Below are 19,038 nucleotides of genomic sequence, written 5' to 3' on the forward strand. Positions count from 1 at the left end.
TCATCAAAAGGTTGAGGTAGAGCTGGTGGGGAAAATGTTGAAGCTATTGAGTAAGTCATTAATTGCAGATCAACAAGAAATGAGATTATGAAAAACAATCAATGAGGAAAATTTCATTTACATCAACCTTTTAGAAATGCTTCCATTATGTGACATGGCTCACTTTTTTTTTTTTTTTTTTTTTTTTTTTTTTTTTTTTTTTTTTTTTTAGTGGGGGTCTTACTCTGTTGCCCCAGCTGGAGTGCAGTGGTGCAATCATAGCTCACTGTGGCCTCAAACCCCTGGCCTCAGGTGATCCTCCTGTCTCAGTCTTCTGAGACTCTGGGATTACGGGCATGAGCAACTGGCAACTCACATTTAAAAAATACGTAATCTTTGTTCTCCTTTACACTTTATATGGCAATCTCCTCAGGGTAACTGATAGAGAATAAAGTTTATGTCTAGGTTCAGTTTGTGGCTCTACCCATCATTCAGTGTAAAACTGGGCTGGCTATTTAACCTCTCAGAACCCCCCTCATCTAAAAAATTAAGATAATACTTATCTGATAGGATGTTGTGGGAATTAAATGACGTTGTGCATATAAAGTAGCTGGTAAAATATTTGCTGCCAGTAGGTGATCACTCAGTGGTGGGTGGTATTACTTTTTATTTAGGGAGAGAGAGTTGAGGGAAAAGGGTAGAAAAAGGTGAACCTGATGGTTTACTTGAGAGACTTAGAGGGCTGGGAGCAGTGGCTTATGCCTGTAATCCCAGCACTGTGGGAGGCTGAGGCAGGCGGATTGCTTGAGCCCAGGAGTTCGAGACCAGCCTGGGCAACATGGCGAGACTCCATCTCTATAACAATATAAAAAATTATCTGGGCATGGTGACATGCACCTTTGCTCTCAGCTACTCAGGGGGCTGATGTGGAAAGGTCACCTGAGTCCGGGAAGTAGAGGCTGCAGTGAGCCATGATAGTGTCACTGCACTCCAGCCTGGGTGATGAGGGTGAGACCCTGTGTCAAAAAAAGAAAGAAAGAAAGAGAGAGAGAAGGAAGGAAGGAAGGAAGGAAGGAAGGAAGGAAGGAAGGAAAAAGAAAGAAAGAGAAAGAAAAAGAAAGAGAAAGAAAAGAAAGAAAGAGAGACTTAGAGGTAGCCAGGGAAGACACCATATGCAGAGGTGGGTGATAGTGCAGAGTTGAAAGGGCAAGAAAGGGCATTTTGAATGATACAGATGATGCTAAAATGTTGGGAGGTATAGGGTAAGGATGGGCTACGTTATGAACAATTATTTGCAGGTTCTTATTACACGGCATACGTAATGTTTCCAAATTTAAGTTATAGACTAACATCTTTACTAGAATGGATTTTTAGTAGGTAATAAAATTAGTATTCTCAGGATTTCGGGTAATAGTGACAGAAAAGGGAATCAGGGAGAGGAGTTGAGACCAGAGGTAGCTTCTCAATGCAATGTTGCTCTCTGTCCCTACTACACCCCACCCACAACTCTGTCAGGGACATATTGTTTCCTCCTCAAAGTTAGAGTGTGGCAACAAATTATAAGGCTGGACAGTAGAACTACCTGGAAGAGAATTGGCAGAATAGAAGGATGGTGGATGATCAAAAGAGCGAAGCAGTGAGTTCATTCCTGGACACTGCCCACATGAAAATGGGATTTGGGAAAGGCTGGCTAGAAGAAGTGGTGACTGATCTTTGGAAGTATGATGAGGACAGTGAGTCAGAGTTACTCACTTTATCAGCGCAGGAGACCATGTGGGTTACAGCTATCAGAGCTTACTGTGGGTAAATCCAATAATGAGCTCTGTTGCTAAAATTGAACAATTACAGTGTTTTTCTAATTTCCAGGAAAAATGGGTTTAAAGGTTTTCATTTTATGAATTATTATTAATTTTTTCTTACTTCCTACCTTGTAAAAAAAGTTGCAAATAAATTTAAAGAGAAAAACACAGACATATTATTTCTTAAAAACACATTATTTTTTGGCTGGACACAGTGGCTCATGCCTGTAATCCCGGCACTTTGGGAGGCCAAGCTGGGTGGATCACATGCGGTCAGGAGCTCGAGACCAGCCTGGTCAACATGGCAAAACCCCATCTGTACCTAAAATACAAAAATTAGCCAGGGGTGGTGGTATCTGCCTGTAATCCCAGCTACTTGGGAAGGAGGCTGAGGCATAAAAATCGCCTGAACTCGGGAGGCGGAGGTTGCAGTAAGCCCAGATGGCGCCACAGCACTCCAGCCTGGGTGACAGGTCGAGACTCTGTCTCAAAAAAAAAGGAAGAACAACAACGAAAAAGCCCCCATTTTTTTAATATGTGGAGATTTGCATAACCATAAAATTGCCAGATTTAGTGCTTGTAAAATTGTGTCAATTCCATATGGCAGAGTTAAATCTATCTGTATTTCATGATGCTCCACATTGAGCACCATAATTTCTAGGGACTGCCACCTGAACTAGTTTGAAAACCAACATTACACCCCTGACTGCCTTTTGTTATTTCTTGGAGAAGGAATGTTATTAGCCTCAGTGAAACTCGCAGGGAAAGGCTTAGATACAAAGTAATCTTAAAAATAAATAAAAAAAGACCGAAGGAGAATTAAATAGGATAAATTAGAGTGTAAGAAGGATAACATAATAGCTCCTGTTTCCTGAGTCCTTATTGTGTAACAGGCTTTGTGCTAAGTATTTTCCAAAATTTTGTTTCATCTTTACATCCATTTGTGAGGTAAATATTAATATCACCCACGATAGACAGATGAAGAAAGGAAGGTCCAGAGACCTGTTCAAGATCACATAGCAGGTAAGTGTTGGGTGACATTGCGATTCAAACCGAGGTTTTCCGACTCCAGTGATGATGACATTGTAATGCTTCTTTGTGTGTATGTGATTTTAAAAAACTGACATGGAGCGCACAGATCTTTTTGCATACGTATACACCCAGGTAACCATTAAGATATTGAATATTTCCAGCAAACCAGAAGGCTCTCTCCTGTCCCCTCTCAATCAATTCCCCTGTAAGTAATCACTACCTTGCCTCCAATACCATAGGTAGATGGGTTTTCGTTAGATTAATCTTTCTGGAGTTAAAACCAAAAGATTCCATATGTCGGCCCTTCACCTTGCCATGTTAGCTGTACTATTCAAAGCTGCTCTAGCTCTGACTTTGCAAGCATTCACTGTAAAGAAGAGCTGTTGGATGGACATGTTCATATCCAGTTTCTTGTATTGTTCTGAAATTAATACTAATTTTTGAAAATTGAAGAAACTCCTGGATGAAGTGCTACAGGATGGGGTAAAGTGCTGTTATCAAACAAACCTCTCTACCTTGGAAGCTCCACAGACACAGCTCCCTTGATTGATGTAATTTGGCGCATCTATTTCCGATCACGGCATCTGATTAAGAAGTTGGATGACCACGAAAGGTCATCTCAGTTTATGGAAAGGAAGGCGAGCCGGGCAGAGTTGGTAACAGTGATTGCTTCGCATCATCTTGCAGCACGCGAAGATGTTTATGTCCCAAATATCTTCCACAGCCGACTTGCTGTTTTATGATAGGAGGGAAAGAGTAGTGGAGAAGAAGATCTAGGTGGAGGGTGAAATATGACCTAACATCGTTCGACGAGGTATTAATGTGGTGGCTTTCGCGCCCTTGCCGACCAGCTTTTAAAACCACGTTACTTCTTAGCTAACCTGGCAGTGACAGAAGCAGCGCCACGACTTTACCTCAGGTTCGCAAGCTGTGGTTGGTGAATTTTCAGCCATTATTCTAAATAACAGTCTTGGTCTCCCCACCAACCCCACTGTTGCTTTGTTTTTCTTTCTCATTCTGATTCTCCCCACAGACAACCGTGGCCTTTTGAAGCCGTCTACAAACTATCATTGAGAATCCGAGAAAGAATAACTGACACTTGTAGCCTTCGAGGACTCTCAGACTGATTGATATGCGCCTGAGGTGACCTAAGTGGGGGAGATCTAGGGGAGCGTTCCGGTCATCAAAGCAGGAGGACAGGCCCTGAAATGGGCGCACGTGACAGCAGCAGCCACCTCGAGAGTGACATCACCCCTGAGGGCGGAGCCCTACTATGTAGGGCCTTGTCAGTTACCGAGCTTCCTCCCTGCTGCTCCTCCAAATGCCACCCACAAGTCCGAGCCCCCCGGGGATACGAGAAATGCCAGGACATCCCAGAGCGCCAGAGCCAGGGCCTCGTTTCTCCGCGCGGAGGAGGGCTGCGTCCCCACTCCCTCTTCCAGCAGTTCCCCACCCCCAAGCTATGGAAGGGGCGGGGGCGCGCGCGCTCCACCACGCACGCGCCCCCACGCACGCGCGCTCCCTCCGCGCTCGCGCTCCTCCCCACCCCGGCCCGGAGGGGGCGGGGCTGCGGGCGGCCGCCGAGGGTGCGACGCCCCCAGCGCGGCGGCGGCGCTAGCGAGCGGCCGGCCGGGCGCGGGTTGCTGGGCGCGCTGCTCCGGCGGGGCCCGCTGGCACAGCCGCCTCGCGCGAGCCGCCCGCCCGGCGGGGGAAGCTGCGAGCGCTCCGAGCGCCCGGCCCGGGGCCGCTGGCGCTGCCCTCCTGCCGCCGCCGCCCTCCGCGCCTCATTCGGGCGGCCCCGCCCCCATTCCCATCCCCCTCGCGCTCACCTCCCGGCTGTGCCGCGCGCTAGGCGGAGCGAGGCGCCCGCCGCCGCCGCCGAGCCGAGCCGAGTCGAGGGGCGAGAGCTGGCCCCCGAGCCGCCGCTGACAGGAGCACCGCCGCGGGCTGCGCTCGCCGGCTGCGAGGCCCCGCCGCGCCGTTCCAGGGTGCAGACCCGCCGCGGGGCGTCGGAGGACTGCGAGGTGCTCCGGGAATCGCGGGCGGCGCCGGCGGGCGGCGCGGTCCTCACAGGAGACCCCAGGGACTGGGGCTTGACCCGGAGGTGCACAGAGCCCCTCAGAGCGGCAGGTAAGGGGCCCGGGGAGCAGGGAGAGGAAAGGTCGCTTCAGTGACAGGGTCGTTCGCTTTCACAGCCTCGGCTCCGGGGAGAGGGGCGGGGGCGAGCGGGGAGACGGCGAAATGGGCAGCGAAGTGCCTCGGTGTCCAAGGCGTGGGGAAGGCTGGCTTCGAATATGACACCAAGGCGGGCTTCAGAGGCGTGTGGGGTCGCCACTTGGCTGTCACTGAAGATGTCATGGAATTTGGTACCTAGAGCGTCTCTGGATGACGGGGACCAAGGATAAGATGCGAGGCGGATTGCTAAACGTGGCAGGGAATGTGGTGCAGAACGAGTTGCAAAATGTGCCCCCAGAATGCAGCATAAAAGTAGTTGTGAAATGTGCCAGGTAAGGCACAGGATGGGCTGGCCTGTGTGGCGTTGAGATTCATGGTCGAAGTGTTATTAACGATATTAATAATTCCTCTGGGAAAGGAGGTGTAGCATAATAAAAGATTAATAAGGCTCATTGCTAGATATTTTGCCATAGGAAATCGGGAGGACCTATGATAAGCTATTTTTTTTGAGGTAGAGAAAGTAACCACGTGAAAGAAAAAAAGCAAATTGTATCTGGCTGTGAGATGGGAAAGAAAAAATAGGGCTAAAATAATTCCAGGTTTTGCCATCAGCGTATAGAGCACTGGTACAATTGTATCCAGTCTTCAATTCCAGGTGTGGAATGTTTAGAATGGCCTTCACAAAACATAAACAATGATAATTAACATTAGGAAGAAGATTTGGTGTTTCGGGTGTCTTTCACTCTCTTCCCTGCTCCTCTCCAGGAAAAGACACAAACAAAACCCCAAACGTCTTGACCATAATTATGAGTTCAAGATTATTAGGCAAAGGGAAGTATTTTTCGTATGTGCCCTTTTCCTGATTTTTACACAGGTGAAAATATCTGTAATGAGGAAAACAAAACAGTATGGTGAACAAAAGGAATAGATTTTCAGGCATTTTGAGGGGTTGGAGCCAGTATCTATCACAATGGTTAATTATAGAGAACGGCAGTACTAAAATATTCTTGTATGTTCTTGGTGTTGGGATGGTGAAATCATTAAAAAAAAAAATACAGTAAATTGGCATAAAAAGCAACAACATGGATACTGCCAGTGGAGTGCTTCTTGCAGCATTTCCCAGGTGGATGCTCTTAGGGATGTGATCACGAAATAAAACGGTAAACATTCTCTTTCTCCCTCTCTCCTGCTCACCTCTGTATCTAGATATTTATTTATGTCTCTATATAGATATATGTGCATATATATTATACATACATAAGAAATTACCCACATGCTGCAAAACATTGTGACTTCTATTTAAGAACATCTGTTTTGAGAGGATTGTCAGAACATAGCTGGAATTTCACAAGTAACAAAAGACAACTCCATGATCTATTTAATGTAACTTATATGTATACATACAATGAGTGTGAATATACTATATAACAAAAGCAGAAATATGGAAATGTGTTCATTAGAATGTACTTAATTATTGATGAGATTTTAATGTTTTATAATTCTTGTGAAGAAATTATATTACATGTGTGAATGCTGTTCTCATTATAGTAATTTGCCAGATAATCTGAAAATTCATACTGATTGGCTTTCCCTTAGATCCAAATTCAGCCATTGAGGGATCATTTGCTTCAAAGACAAAAATAGATTTTCCTTGGTAATTGATTTTGGGTTTTAGTCTTTTCTGTAGATATGTCCCTTACCTTGAGACGCTGTTGGGGCTGAAGAACAGAGGAAAGGGCCAGAGGAGAATAAAGAGAATTCTGTTGGGTCTTCCTGTTTTGTTCTGACTGTAAGCCATATGTACTGTCACCCCCTACTGTCTGTAGGAAGAGGTGTTACAGAGCCCGATTCTTTTCTTGTTATCACTGCCCCCTTGTGTAAGGGAAGAAATTGATAGTTGCGCTCGGGGAACCAGTCCTCTCAGATTGTTCTTGATAGAGTAGTTATGTAGATCTGTGAATCACCTATTTTCTTCAGAGTTGAAGGGCTTTAAACTTACTGTTAATCAGGCCTCAGATTTGATGTCTATTTTAAATATAGGTAGCATTTGATGTTAGTCAGGAATTCAGATTGCTTAAGAATGTTTTTGGTATGTTCAGGAAGAGGGTGCAGTACAATTACTACTACATTCTTCCCTTATTGTATGCAGGGGATTGGTTCCAGGACCCCCACATATACCAAAATCCTTGCATGCTCAAATCCCGCAGTTGGTGTATGGAACCACGTATAGGGAAAAGTCGGCCCTCAGTATACTCGGTTTTTGCATCCCATGAATACTGTATTGCTTGAAGAAAATCTGCATAGGAGTAGACCAGCACAGTTTAAGCCCATGTTGTTCAAGGGCCAGCTGTGCTGGTAGTAACAGCTCACATTTATGTAGCACCTATTCTTTGCCAGTCCTGTTGTACATTGTTTTAATCAGTTCCAACACCCTATGAGGTGTATGTACTGTTATTTCTGTTTTACAGATGAGAATCTGAAACACAGAGAGGTTAAATAACTTGCCCAATACTATATAGCTGAGAAGTAGAAGAGCTAAGTTTCCATTTAGGAATGCTAGCTCCAGAACCTGTGCTCCTCATCAATATGCTATATTGCCCTCTCACTCAAGGTAGTATTGACAAGGCATAATTAAAATGCATGTGCCCATCATAAAGCAAGTACTATAGATGTGGATAAACCTGGACTCACATAGATGTTAAGTCTGCATATATTCAAAAGATACAGTTATTTGCAGTGTGAACATTTCTCTTTAGGAATTTGTTTTTTAACTTATTTCTGGGATTATGCGTAGGGGAGTATTAGTACTTTTTATGTGGTTAAGGAAATATTTGTGATGGTGGTTGATTTAAAGGGAACTTCAGAGGTAAAAAGTTAATTTCAAGTAGTTTAATATAGTGTGTGTGTGTATAGGTAGTGTGTATATAAATACACATACACACACACACACACACAGCCTTTTTAAGAGCACCAATAAACCTTTACTGCTTATTTTCTGTAGGGAAATTAAGGATAAATTACAATATTTTTCTTCCTACTCGTATTTTTACGATCTCTTTTTCATTTATATTAAAAAGTACCATAATTAGCACAAATGGATTAGATGCCTATGTACATTTTACCTCTAATGTCAACAAATGTTTGTTCAGATTTTTCTCACACTTAAACATTGTTTTATAAGATATTGACCACATATGACAAAGTATTTATAAAAATGTGTAAAATATAAAGACTTCACAATGCAGGCAACACTTACATACCTTTTACCCAGTTTAAGAAATGGAACATTATCTTTCACAATTATAAGAGTTATTTTCTTCTGTTAGCCAAATTGCTTCTGCCATTCTTTTTCAACAGAAACCTTTCCTTATTGTGCTGCGAATTGCATATCTCATGTAACCAAACACTTCGCTTTTTATATACATTTGTTGATATGGGAATTCAATATAATCTACTGCTTATGGCTAAAACTTATTCAGGTTATATGCTTACGTAATTTAATATATTTAATAAATTGTCATACACTCAGACTGTGCTTTGTATTTGTATTGGTTACTGGTTGGTAGTTCATTTTAGCATACTTCACTTGTAAAACTTAATTTGGTTTGCAAATTAGGATTTTACTAACATTGTTAAACATTAATAAATTATTTCCCTCTTCCATCATGGATGCTTGACTGTCCCATGCTAGCTCTGTTTTTTCTTCTTTCCCCCATAACTGCCTTTGCTCTTTGAGTATTTCTTAAATGACTCTGTATGAATTATTTTGAATGGAGAGGGAAAGAGACCCTAGGAAGGAGTATACTAATCCAGTCGTTTCAAAGGGGACTATTAGGGTGGTTGGTACTGATTGAATATATAGTAGAACAAGTGTGCATAAAAGAAATGCATGAAAATCCTCTCCTTGTCATATTCTTCCTTTTACAGTAGAATTAAAATGAGATCTGAGACACTCTGATTGGGCACACTAGTTGAATATTGTTGGATTGAACTTACCCAGAATCACCAATGTTAGCTGGGATATTTTTGCTGACGGTACAATATGCAGATTTTAATTCAAGGAGCTAGAACAAGCTGTTGCAGAGGGCTATTTACTCTTCTAGTACTAGTCTGTTCAAGGCACTAAATGTTATAAAATAGTTTGGAAGCTAGTTCAATTATTTGGACTTTTTTTTTCTTTCTGAATGACTTGAGACTCAGCATTGTTATATTTGCTTAATGTGCCTGTAGTCATCAAATGCTCTGATTATCTTGAGGGAAAGGCACTCTGTAAATATACTATACAAATAAATAGTGTAGACTTCATTGCAATACCATGAGAATACCGTTTGGTTTCTTTGAATAGCATCTTTTGTAGTAACTTGCATTAGATGAAGACTGTTTAAGATGAAAAAAAAATGAATTGAGGAGATGTGTGTATGGTGATGCAGAGTGTATATCGCTGATGAGTTTGTTGAAAAGGCCACAGAGAGAATTAGGTTAAAGAAGAGCTTAAAGATTAGAGCTGTGTTTTCCCACTCAGCAGTCTCCTTCTGCCCTTCGCTTTCCCTTTCTTTTCTCTTTTCAAGACAGGATCTCACCATGTCTCCCAGGGTAGAGTGCAGTGGTGTGATCTTAGCCTATTGCAGCCCATGTCTCCTGGGCTCAGGCGATCCTCTCACCTCAGCCTGCCGAGTAGCTGAGACTATATGCACATGCCACCATATCCAGCTAATTTTTGTACTCTTTGTAGAGACAGTGTTTCACTCTGTTGTCCAGACTCATCTCAAACTACTGGACTCAAGTGATCCACCTGCCTTGGCCTCCCAAAGTGCTGGGATTACAGGTGTGAGCCAACTGTGCCCAGCCAGTTTTCTTTCTTCTAGAGCAGGGGTCTCTAACCCCTGGGCCATCATGGCCTGTTTGGAACCAGGGTGCACAGCAGGAGGTGAGTGGCTGGCCAGCCAGCATTACTGCCTGAGCACCTCCTCTTGTTAGATCAGCAGCTACATTAGATTCTCATAGGAGCTTGAACCCTATTGTGAACTGCTTATGAGAGGGATCGGGGTTGTCCACCCCTCTTGAGAATCTAATGCCTGATGATCTGAGGTGGAACAGTTTCATCCCCAAACCATCTCTGCCCCCCTACCCCCTGGAAAAATTGTCTGGAAAAACTGGTCCCTGTTGCCAAAAAGGCTGGGGACCGCTGTTTCAGAGGACATTTTACTTTGCGTATTTAAGATTCAAGGTAATATTAGATGGAGAACAAGAACTTTGGGTCTGTGTTTTAGAAGGCTAAAGCAGGTTACGCAATTAGTGAAAAAACTTTCTGGGACCTTTTTTTTTCTAGAAGGGTCAAAGTAACTATAATACCATAATTTTTTCTGGAAACAAATTTATTAGGTCAGTTTATTTTAAAAAATCTTTATAAATCACGTGAAAGCTGTGTTTGTGGATGTGTCATATAAGTTTTTTTTTGTTGTGGGCCACACATGAAGTATCTTGTTATGTTCAGTCTCTGTTTGCCCTTGAATAGTTGAAGGTAAACATTACTAAGTTTAAGAGGCAAAATAATTGTGTTGGTGTTCTATTATGCCTTTTCTTCCCCATAATATCAATTTCTGCCTTTATTCACTACATGGTTTATAGTGCATCTTAAACTCCTTTCTTTGTTTATCAGAACTTAAGAGAGTCTCATGTCACTCATTTAAACTGAGTAGTTGCATTATAGAAATGATCTTGTTGGTGTGTTTTTTTAAAAATCCAATTGCTGAGGAAACACCTTTAGTGTTTTTGTCAACTTTGCCTACCTTTCTTCCATTGTGTTGCTTCCAGAGTGATCTTTCTAGATAGTCATTTGATCATGTCACTTTTTTCTTCAGAATCTTTCACTGGCTCCTCATCACTGAATGGGTAAAGTGGAAACTTCTTAGCAAACCATTTAAGGTCCTTGATGATCTGGTCCCTGCCTCCTCTTTAGACTCATTGCCTGCCACTTCTGTCTTCCAAGTGCTTTAGCGATTGTAAACTTTGTGTGGTTCCTTCACTATGTAGTATTCTCTTACCTTTTCATGCCTTTCTTTATGAAGTTCTTTTTTTCACAGACTACTCCTGCCCTCTCCTTTGTTCTCTGGGCAAACTGCTTCACAGCCATCATGCCTTAGTCCAGTGTCTTCTGAGTGAAGAAGGTTTTACTTACTCCCCCAGGTGGGCTTGGGCACGATGTTCTCTATTCTGCCCTTGCACTTGGTGTATATAGTAGTTGCCACCACATTTTTTTTTTTTTTTTTTTTTTTTTAGACGCCGTCTCACTCTGTTGCCTAGGCTAGAGTGTAATGGCGCCATCTTGACTCACTGCAACTTCTGTCTCCTGGGTTCAACTGATTCTCCTGCCTCAGCCTCCTGAGTAGCTGGGATTACAGGCATGTGCCACCATGCCCAGCTAATTTTGTTATATTTTTAGTAGAGATGGGGTTTTGCCATGTTGGCCAGCCTGGTCTCGAACTTCTGACCTCAAATGATCGGCCCGTCTTGGCCTCCCAGAGTGCTGGGATTACAGGCGTGAGCCACCGTACCCGGCCGTAACATATTTTAAATATTTAATATGACTGGCTCATCACTAATATGTGAGCTTTTAAGCAGGCACTGTGACTTTTCATCTTTTCAGCATCAGTATAGTTAGTACATAGTAGGTGCTCGTTATCTACTTACTGAGTAAGGATTGTTGACAGTTATCTCAGTTATGCCTTTGAAACCTCATCTCTTGTGGAATTAGAGGAAATTTTAGGCACCAGGAGGTAGGTTTACAGAAATATACACACCATCTAAAATATTACTCAGAGTGAGTCCTGGACTGTAACTAAAACTAACCCTAAAGGTAAACCAGATTTTGTTCTTTTTTATGTTTGCTGGTGGCAAGAGGAAGATGAGATTTTCTGTGTGAACTTTAGCCAAATGATTTTCTTTGTACAATGCAAGAGTTGCCAAACGATAGCCCATAGACCAAATCCAGCCCATTGTCTGTTTTTGTATGACCTGCAAACTAAGAATGGTTTTTACAATTTAAACAGTTGAAAAGATATCACAGGAGGAATAATACTTCATGACATATGAAAATTAAAGGAGATTCAAATTTCATTGTCCATAAAGAAAGTTCTATTGGAACTTAGCCGTATTCACTTATTTACATATTGAGTATTGGGTGCAGCAGCAGATTTGACTACTAGTTGCTATTGAGACCATATGGCCTTCAAAGCCTAAATATTTACTAGCTAGCTCTTTAGAGAATAAGTTTGTCAGTCCTTGGTCTATTACATAGCCTGTGCCCATTAAGTGTTCATTGAATGTCATGAGTTGGAGATATACCAGCTACTTTTTTGAAGGGCTTCGCAGGTCATAATTCCTTCTATTTACTGAGAAGATTGGCCACTTTGCTTTTGTCATGATTTATCTCACAGGCCCCTGTTGTACCTCTCTGATGACACCCTTATTATATCTAACACTGAATAAGACTCTCACAAAGTGTGTTTCAAGATTCTATTCCTTTTTTTTTTCTTTAAAAGAAGTATCCCAGGTGGAGAGGAGTTTGGAGAACAGCATGTAGTAGAATGTTTTTCTTTGCTCACATCTCAGTTTCTCATATACATTTTTTGCAATAAAAGATCATTGTTATATTTTTAAAAACCTTGATTTTGTATATTAGTTTGTTAGGCAGATACCTTGTGTGTAAAGTTTAAGAATGGAGTTGGATTAGTTATGTTGGAAAAACTGGGGTATTTTTATGGAGTGTATTAACATTCATTCATTTAAATATTTATTGACTACTATGTATAAGTTGTTAATTTTACTACCATTGTCTTTCACTTGAGGATGGAAATTTCATATTCTTCCTTAAAAGCTAAAATTGTAATTCAGAATCCTGTGTCTTACATATTTTTTCTACTCCTGGGAAAAATATAGTTCAAAAAAATACGTAGCATACTATTAATATTTGCCACTTCCCTAAAGTTCAGTAAGCCAATGTTGATAGATTTTACTGTTTTCTTTATGTGGCAAAGTATTATGAAAAGGCAGTGATTGATATATTCCTTTTCATAGGTATCAACCAATGTTACAGACATAAAATTCATAAAGAAAAGTACGTAAGCAATAATAGTGGAAAACTTTTGTTATTCCAAATGGATGATCTTTGGACCAGGTAGCCATTCTTATTTCCTTGTCTATAATACCATGCTAGCATTATCATATGATGATGTAGCTGATTATAAAGATTGACAACATTAAGAAATGTGGCCCCAGTTTTTTACTGCCATGGAAATCCCCTGGCTAATCCAGCCTTATAAGTAGATTATAGTTATTGAACTTGGAAATGAGAGCGTATATAGAGATTGTGATTTAGTCATTTTATGCTTGGAGAATCTGCTTCAAATCTCAGATCTCAGGAAATTCTGTCTGCCTAAATGAAGGTAGTCACTTCTTAGCCCTTTATTCCTAATCTTTCATTGGGTGGAAGAATCCCACAATTTCTAGTTCTGGTTGCTGAGATTTGGTAAGGCACAGCTAGTTAGGTTATAGGTTATAGAAACTTGATACATATTTGTTGTACTCTGTAATTCTATTTCTGTTCGAATTCCATGGAATCCTCTAGGGCATCCTGGGATTGTGAATTAGTGTGAATGAATGCAAATAGCTTTAGTGGGCCTATGGAATGAAGACTTATTAAAGCACATAAATAACCATCCAACCACATACACCCATATTCTGCTTCAGGATCAGAGAATCAGCTTTTCCATTTTCGGGCTTTTTTTTTAATTTTATTTTTTTTATATAGAGACAGAGAGACTTTGCTTGAAAGCTGTTATTCAGACATTCCTATATTATAGGATGACAGTACTGTTGCTTAGTTGTAAGAAGTTCAGAAATTCCAATGATGAGACCAATATATATTGGAAAGAATATGACTTTATGAGTTTTGAATCCTGAAAATGGGTTTGAATTACTGCTCTGTCACTAATTGTATGAGGGGCCAAAAATCTATCTCGCAGGGTTTTTATGATGATGAAATGAAAGAAATCTTGGTGAAAATCCTTAGGACAATGTCTAGTACTTAATAAATGGTAATTTTTATTAGCCTGTGGAAAGTATCCTAAATTTTTCTTTTTTGATATATGCCAGCTCCTCCCAATTTTTTACTGGCATTGTCACTCCAGCTTTTCTTTGTTATCTTGTCTTGATTTCCTTTTCAGCCTTGCAAGGCGTTTTTAGAAACCCATGGTAGTTTGGATACTGACTTATTTTTTTCGTATCCTTAAATTTTCTTTTGTGAAGTATTTGTTAAAAGCTGAGAGAAAGAGTTTTTGAATAACTGTAAACCAAAAAACTCAGATACTGCTGGGCCTACTCCTATTATGCATTTTTTTGGACTGTTTCTTTTGAACACTACGAACTTGACAAAAATTAATTTTAATCCTTTCTATAAAATCTCAAACCATAGTGTTTCTTGAGATGAGCCCCTTGACAACTTTTTTTCAGTTTGATTATGTAAACAGTTTTAACTTCTACAAATATCTTTTTTTGTGAATAATAGCTTGAACTTTGCTCGTTACACCCCTACCCCCAGCCAGTGCCTCAGGTTGACAGCTTTTTGTAATCTTTCTTTTTTAAAATATTGTATGTGACAGTCAGTCAAGGTGGACTGCTTGGAGGGTTTGTCTGTTTTTTTTTTTTTTTTTTTTTGATATCTACCTACTTAATAAAAAAGAGACTTATCTATTTACAGTGTAAAATAATATATTGGAAAATTTTGCCCCTTTTTCTGGAGTATAATCAGCTAACTATTTAGAATCTTGTAAAAAATAAAGTAGAGGTTCCTCTTCAGAGAAACTTTCCTCCCCATCTAATTAGGAATAAATAGTAACTTCTCTTAGAAGCAAAATTTATTCAAAGATCTGTGCTAACATTCTTAAATATCTACTAGCTGTAATTAAAAAATCAATGTACTTTATATTCTTAGCTCTCACAATTTAGCCTAAATATTTACCATGGCATGCTTATACTGGTCCAAGCAAGCATTAGGTCATAGCTTGTTCCTCTTCGTTATTTGGAAGTATTTTTACCTTTCTTAGCATTCCACAAGTTACTTCCTCCTTCCTTTGTTCTCCTCTGCCTTTGCCTCTTTTAAAAAGTTCTAAGTTGCTAGCCAATCGGGACAAATACAGAATGTGAGCTCCCGTTCCAGCCAAAGGAAACCAGACACAGCAGTAGGGTGGATGCGTCAGGTTATAAATGACCCTGTCTCCTTTGTTCCATGTACTCTCGTGGCCAGACTGTTGGCGAGTGTACCCTTTCTGCAGAAAGTAAAAATGGCCTTGCTGAGAGAATTAAATTTATGTTCGAGTGCTATTTCTTTGCAGCCCCAAGGAACAAGCGTTCTGTTTCTAAATAAACATTTTTTACATATAACAATCCTGTTTTTCCCTAAGCTTCAGTTATTTCTGTAGCACTTTGTCAATTTCTGCTTATCTGTGTATCTTTAGTATAATTATTGAATCTTTTTCTTTAAATGAACTTGACTCATTTTCTCTTAGTTTCATCCTTAGTTTTCCTGATCTTTATAAACTGATAAGTTTGTGCTAGTTATAAAATATAGTTCATCCTGAAGACATTTCACTTAATGCACTTAGGAAAGACTACTTTTATGCAAATTTGGTTCCAGATTGGATTGTTTTGAATTTTAAAATAACTTCATGTAATGAGTCTTCTCCTTGCTTTAGATAATTTAATTCTGTTTTTGTCTTTGGATATATTAAAGGTGGGCATTTATTGGTTGTCAACAAATGTTAATTGTCATTACTTACAATGGACAGCTGGGGTATTTCTCCCCTATCCCCTAACATTCTACCTATTTTTTTTTAATTAGAAAAATAATATTCTCCCCATCCCCTAACATTCTACCTATTTTTTAATTACAAAAGTAATACATCTGCTTGCAATCACTAAAATAAACAAACTCTAGGAGTCAGTAAAGAAAAAGTTAATATTTTCCTCTCCCCTCGGGTTTCTCCCTTCTCTAGTTATATTCCTTGGAGTAGCCAACATTAACCAACACTTTGATGAGGAGTATTATTTCAGTGTGTTTCTCTTTGCTCAAAAATATGTAAGCATATACACATAAATATACAGGCTTCTTGTTTTTCTAATTAAATAGGGATCATATTATTTATTGCTTAGTAACATGCGTTATTCATTTAACAATATATCATGGCTATCACTTCAATTCAGTAAATGGAACTCTAATTAATTTTAAAAAGCTGAATAATATTTTATAGTACACTGCACCATAATTTATTATGTTATTTCCCAACTGATGGACGTTGTTTCCTTTTTTTGCTATTATAAACATTAGTTCACTCTTATGACTAGAGAAGCAAACATTTGAAATAAAGTATTAGCAAAATAAATCTAGCCACGTATTTAAAAGGTAATCATTATGATCAAGTAGAGTTTATTCCAGGAAGGCAAGGGCATTAAAATGTTAAAATATTGTATAATATTAACACATTCTGAGATAAAAACTGCATGATTATTTCTCTTTTTGGGGGGAGAGTTAGGGGCTTCGTATTGTATTTATACAAAATGGCATAGGGAGATGCCTGCCCATGTGGATAGCAGTCCAAGTTTTATACAGTTCTTTGGTCTTAAAAGTTGATAGACAAAAGTCTTTATTCTGGGGTCTTTAGAGGGTACTCTGTGGGTCCTGTGCCTTGGCCTTGACCTCGTTACTGGCCATTAGTTGCTGAAGCTTAGTATGTTGACAGTATGGACAGCTGGGAAAGAGACTGGGATGGATGGTGTGGGTGATATCCAGTTTAGGGCTGGTACCTTTTAAGAGTACCAATTTGATTGCTTTGGGCTTGAGGAGCACCTTCTTGGCCTCTGTATAGGTGCTCATTGCCTTGGAAATGTTGGCCTGAATCTTTTTGAGGACTTTTTTGTTGTGCTTGTTGGCAGAATTATGCATTCCTTAGAATCTGAATGTCTTGAAGCCATTTCTGTGCCATTTTCAGGACTGGTCTTCTGTGATATTGTTCATGAATTTGGCCATATCTGTGCTACTGGCTGCAACTCTGGGAGTGGTGGAGAATGGAAAAAAGAGCCCCATGTTGATTTCAATAGATGCCAGCAAAGCATTTGATAAAATTTTGGAATAATTTCCCCAGAATGTATATGGCATAATTTCCTAATCCTTACTTGAATGAAGATGTCTTTTATCTTGATTAGTGAAAGGTATCTTGACCAGACATAGTATTCATGGATCATAATCCTTTTTTTTCATGCAGCATATACACGTTATACCACTGTCTTCAAGCCTTTTGTGCAGATGAAAAGTCTGATTCTCCTTTCTTTATAAGTGTCTTCTATACATGCAGTTTTACCATCCTTATATGCCCTGAGATTTTCAGGTTTAATCTCACGGTATACTTTATCCCTTTTATATCATGAGAAACCCAATGCTGCCAGTAATTCCTGTCTTTATAGTTCTGTGTTTCTGCCTTTCTGACCCCAGTTTTTTTCTCTTTTTTTGGTCTTATTCTTTAAAGTAAAGATCTTTTATCTTATTTTGCAATAGCATGTTAACAGTTTTGGTCTGTTATATGGGCATGTTTTTCTGGCATGCCTTCATTGTCTGTAGGGATATTCTACTCCTATTCTCTCATTTCTTATACTAGCAACTTTGTATGAGATTAACCTTGATACTTTTCTGTGACTTATTTTTATTTGAAATAAATTTTTAAAATATTTTAGAATGTGGCTGGGTTTAGGAAAGCGTTTTTTAAATTTACAGAGCTTTCTCTTCTCTTGCTTTTCTGTACTTTTAAAAATGGCGAGGCAGGGCACGGTGGCTCACGCCTTTAGTAATCCTAGTATTGGGAGGCTGAGGCGGGAGGATTGCTTGAGGCCAGGAGTTTGGACCAGTCTGGGCAACAAAGTGAGACTTTGTATCCACAAAAAATTTTAAAAATTAGCTGAGTGTGGTGGCATATGCCTGTGGTCCCAGCTACATGGGAGGCTGAGGCAAGAGGATAGCTTGAGCCTGGGAGGGTCTAGGCTGCAGTGAGTCGTGTTGGCACCACTACAACTCCAGCATGGGCAACAGAGTGAGACCCTGTCTCAAATAAATAAATGAATGAATGAGTGAATGGCAGCTTGCTTTCTGAGATTTCCTGGCCTTATTCTCCTCCACTAGTTTGGCTTGAACCTTCTCTTTCCTTCATCTCTCTTGTCTGACCCCAGTTTTCACCACTGTATGACTCTGAAACCTTTCCTCTGTGCCTTCTGGAGTTTATTGTCAGTCATCTGTAAAACACCGTTTCTTTTTAACCTCTTCTCTAAATAATACCTCGATTTCCTTACTGTAACTGAAACTTAGCTCTCCTCCTGAGGGCACTCCTTCACCTGAAGAGTTCTTTAGTGGTGGCTCCTCCTATTGGGAACAGAGATGTTCTGTTTGTTTCTTATTGCTGCATCTAGACTTCTTCTGGGCTCTCTCCCACTTCTCCAGTCATGTAGTTATTGGTTATTTCAGGATCCATACAGATGCTTTTCATATAGGTTATCTGTAATCTGAAAATCTGAATCTGAAATGCTCTAAAATTAGAAACTTTTTGAGTGCTGACATGACAACTCAAAGGAAATGTTCATTGGAAGATTTCGGGTTTTCAGATTTGGGATGCTCAATGGTACATATATTCCAAAATCTGAAAAAAATTTGAAATCTGAGACACTTCTGGCCCAAAGCATTTTGGGTAAAGAATACTTAACTTGCAGTACTCTTGCTTCCTGGCTTCCTCTCCTCCATTGATTTATCTTAGCCATTCAACTCTGTGGCATATCCTATGCAGTTGCTTTTAAACCCTCAGGGTATCTGCATTAACTGGGGAGCTTTGAAAAACTATAGATGCCTAGCAGTCACTCCCAGAGAGTCTGATTTCTTTATTAGTTTCTGACATTTTACTCTCCACCTACCACCTCCTGTTTTTCTGGCTTACTTCTAGTACCCAATAATCTTAATTCT

General features: G+C 40.1%; 1 protein-coding gene across 6 annotated transcripts in view; it reads left to right on the forward strand.

Moving 5' to 3' along the window:
* Positions 1-4,417: 4,417 nt before the first annotated feature.
* Positions 4,418-19,038, forward strand: part of TANC2 (tetratricopeptide repeat, ankyrin repeat and coiled-coil containing 2) — a 489,961-nt gene continuing 475,340 nt past the window's right edge. For 3 of the 6 annotated variants that reach the window (XM_055258661.2, XM_055258667.2, XM_055258668.2), the window contains exon 1: positions 4,418-4,940. The gene's annotated coding sequence lies outside the window, so the exon portion shown is untranslated. The remainder of the gene's footprint in view (positions 4,941-19,038) is intronic. The other 3 variants (XM_055258662.2, XM_055258663.2, XM_055258665.2) reach the window with 1 other exon arrangement.

Source organism: Symphalangus syndactylus, chromosome 20 (assembly GCF_028878055.3).
Source record: "Symphalangus syndactylus isolate Jambi chromosome 20, NHGRI_mSymSyn1-v2.1_pri, whole genome shotgun sequence".
Classification (NCBI taxonomy): Eukaryota; Metazoa; Chordata; class Mammalia; order Primates; family Hylobatidae; genus Symphalangus; species Symphalangus syndactylus.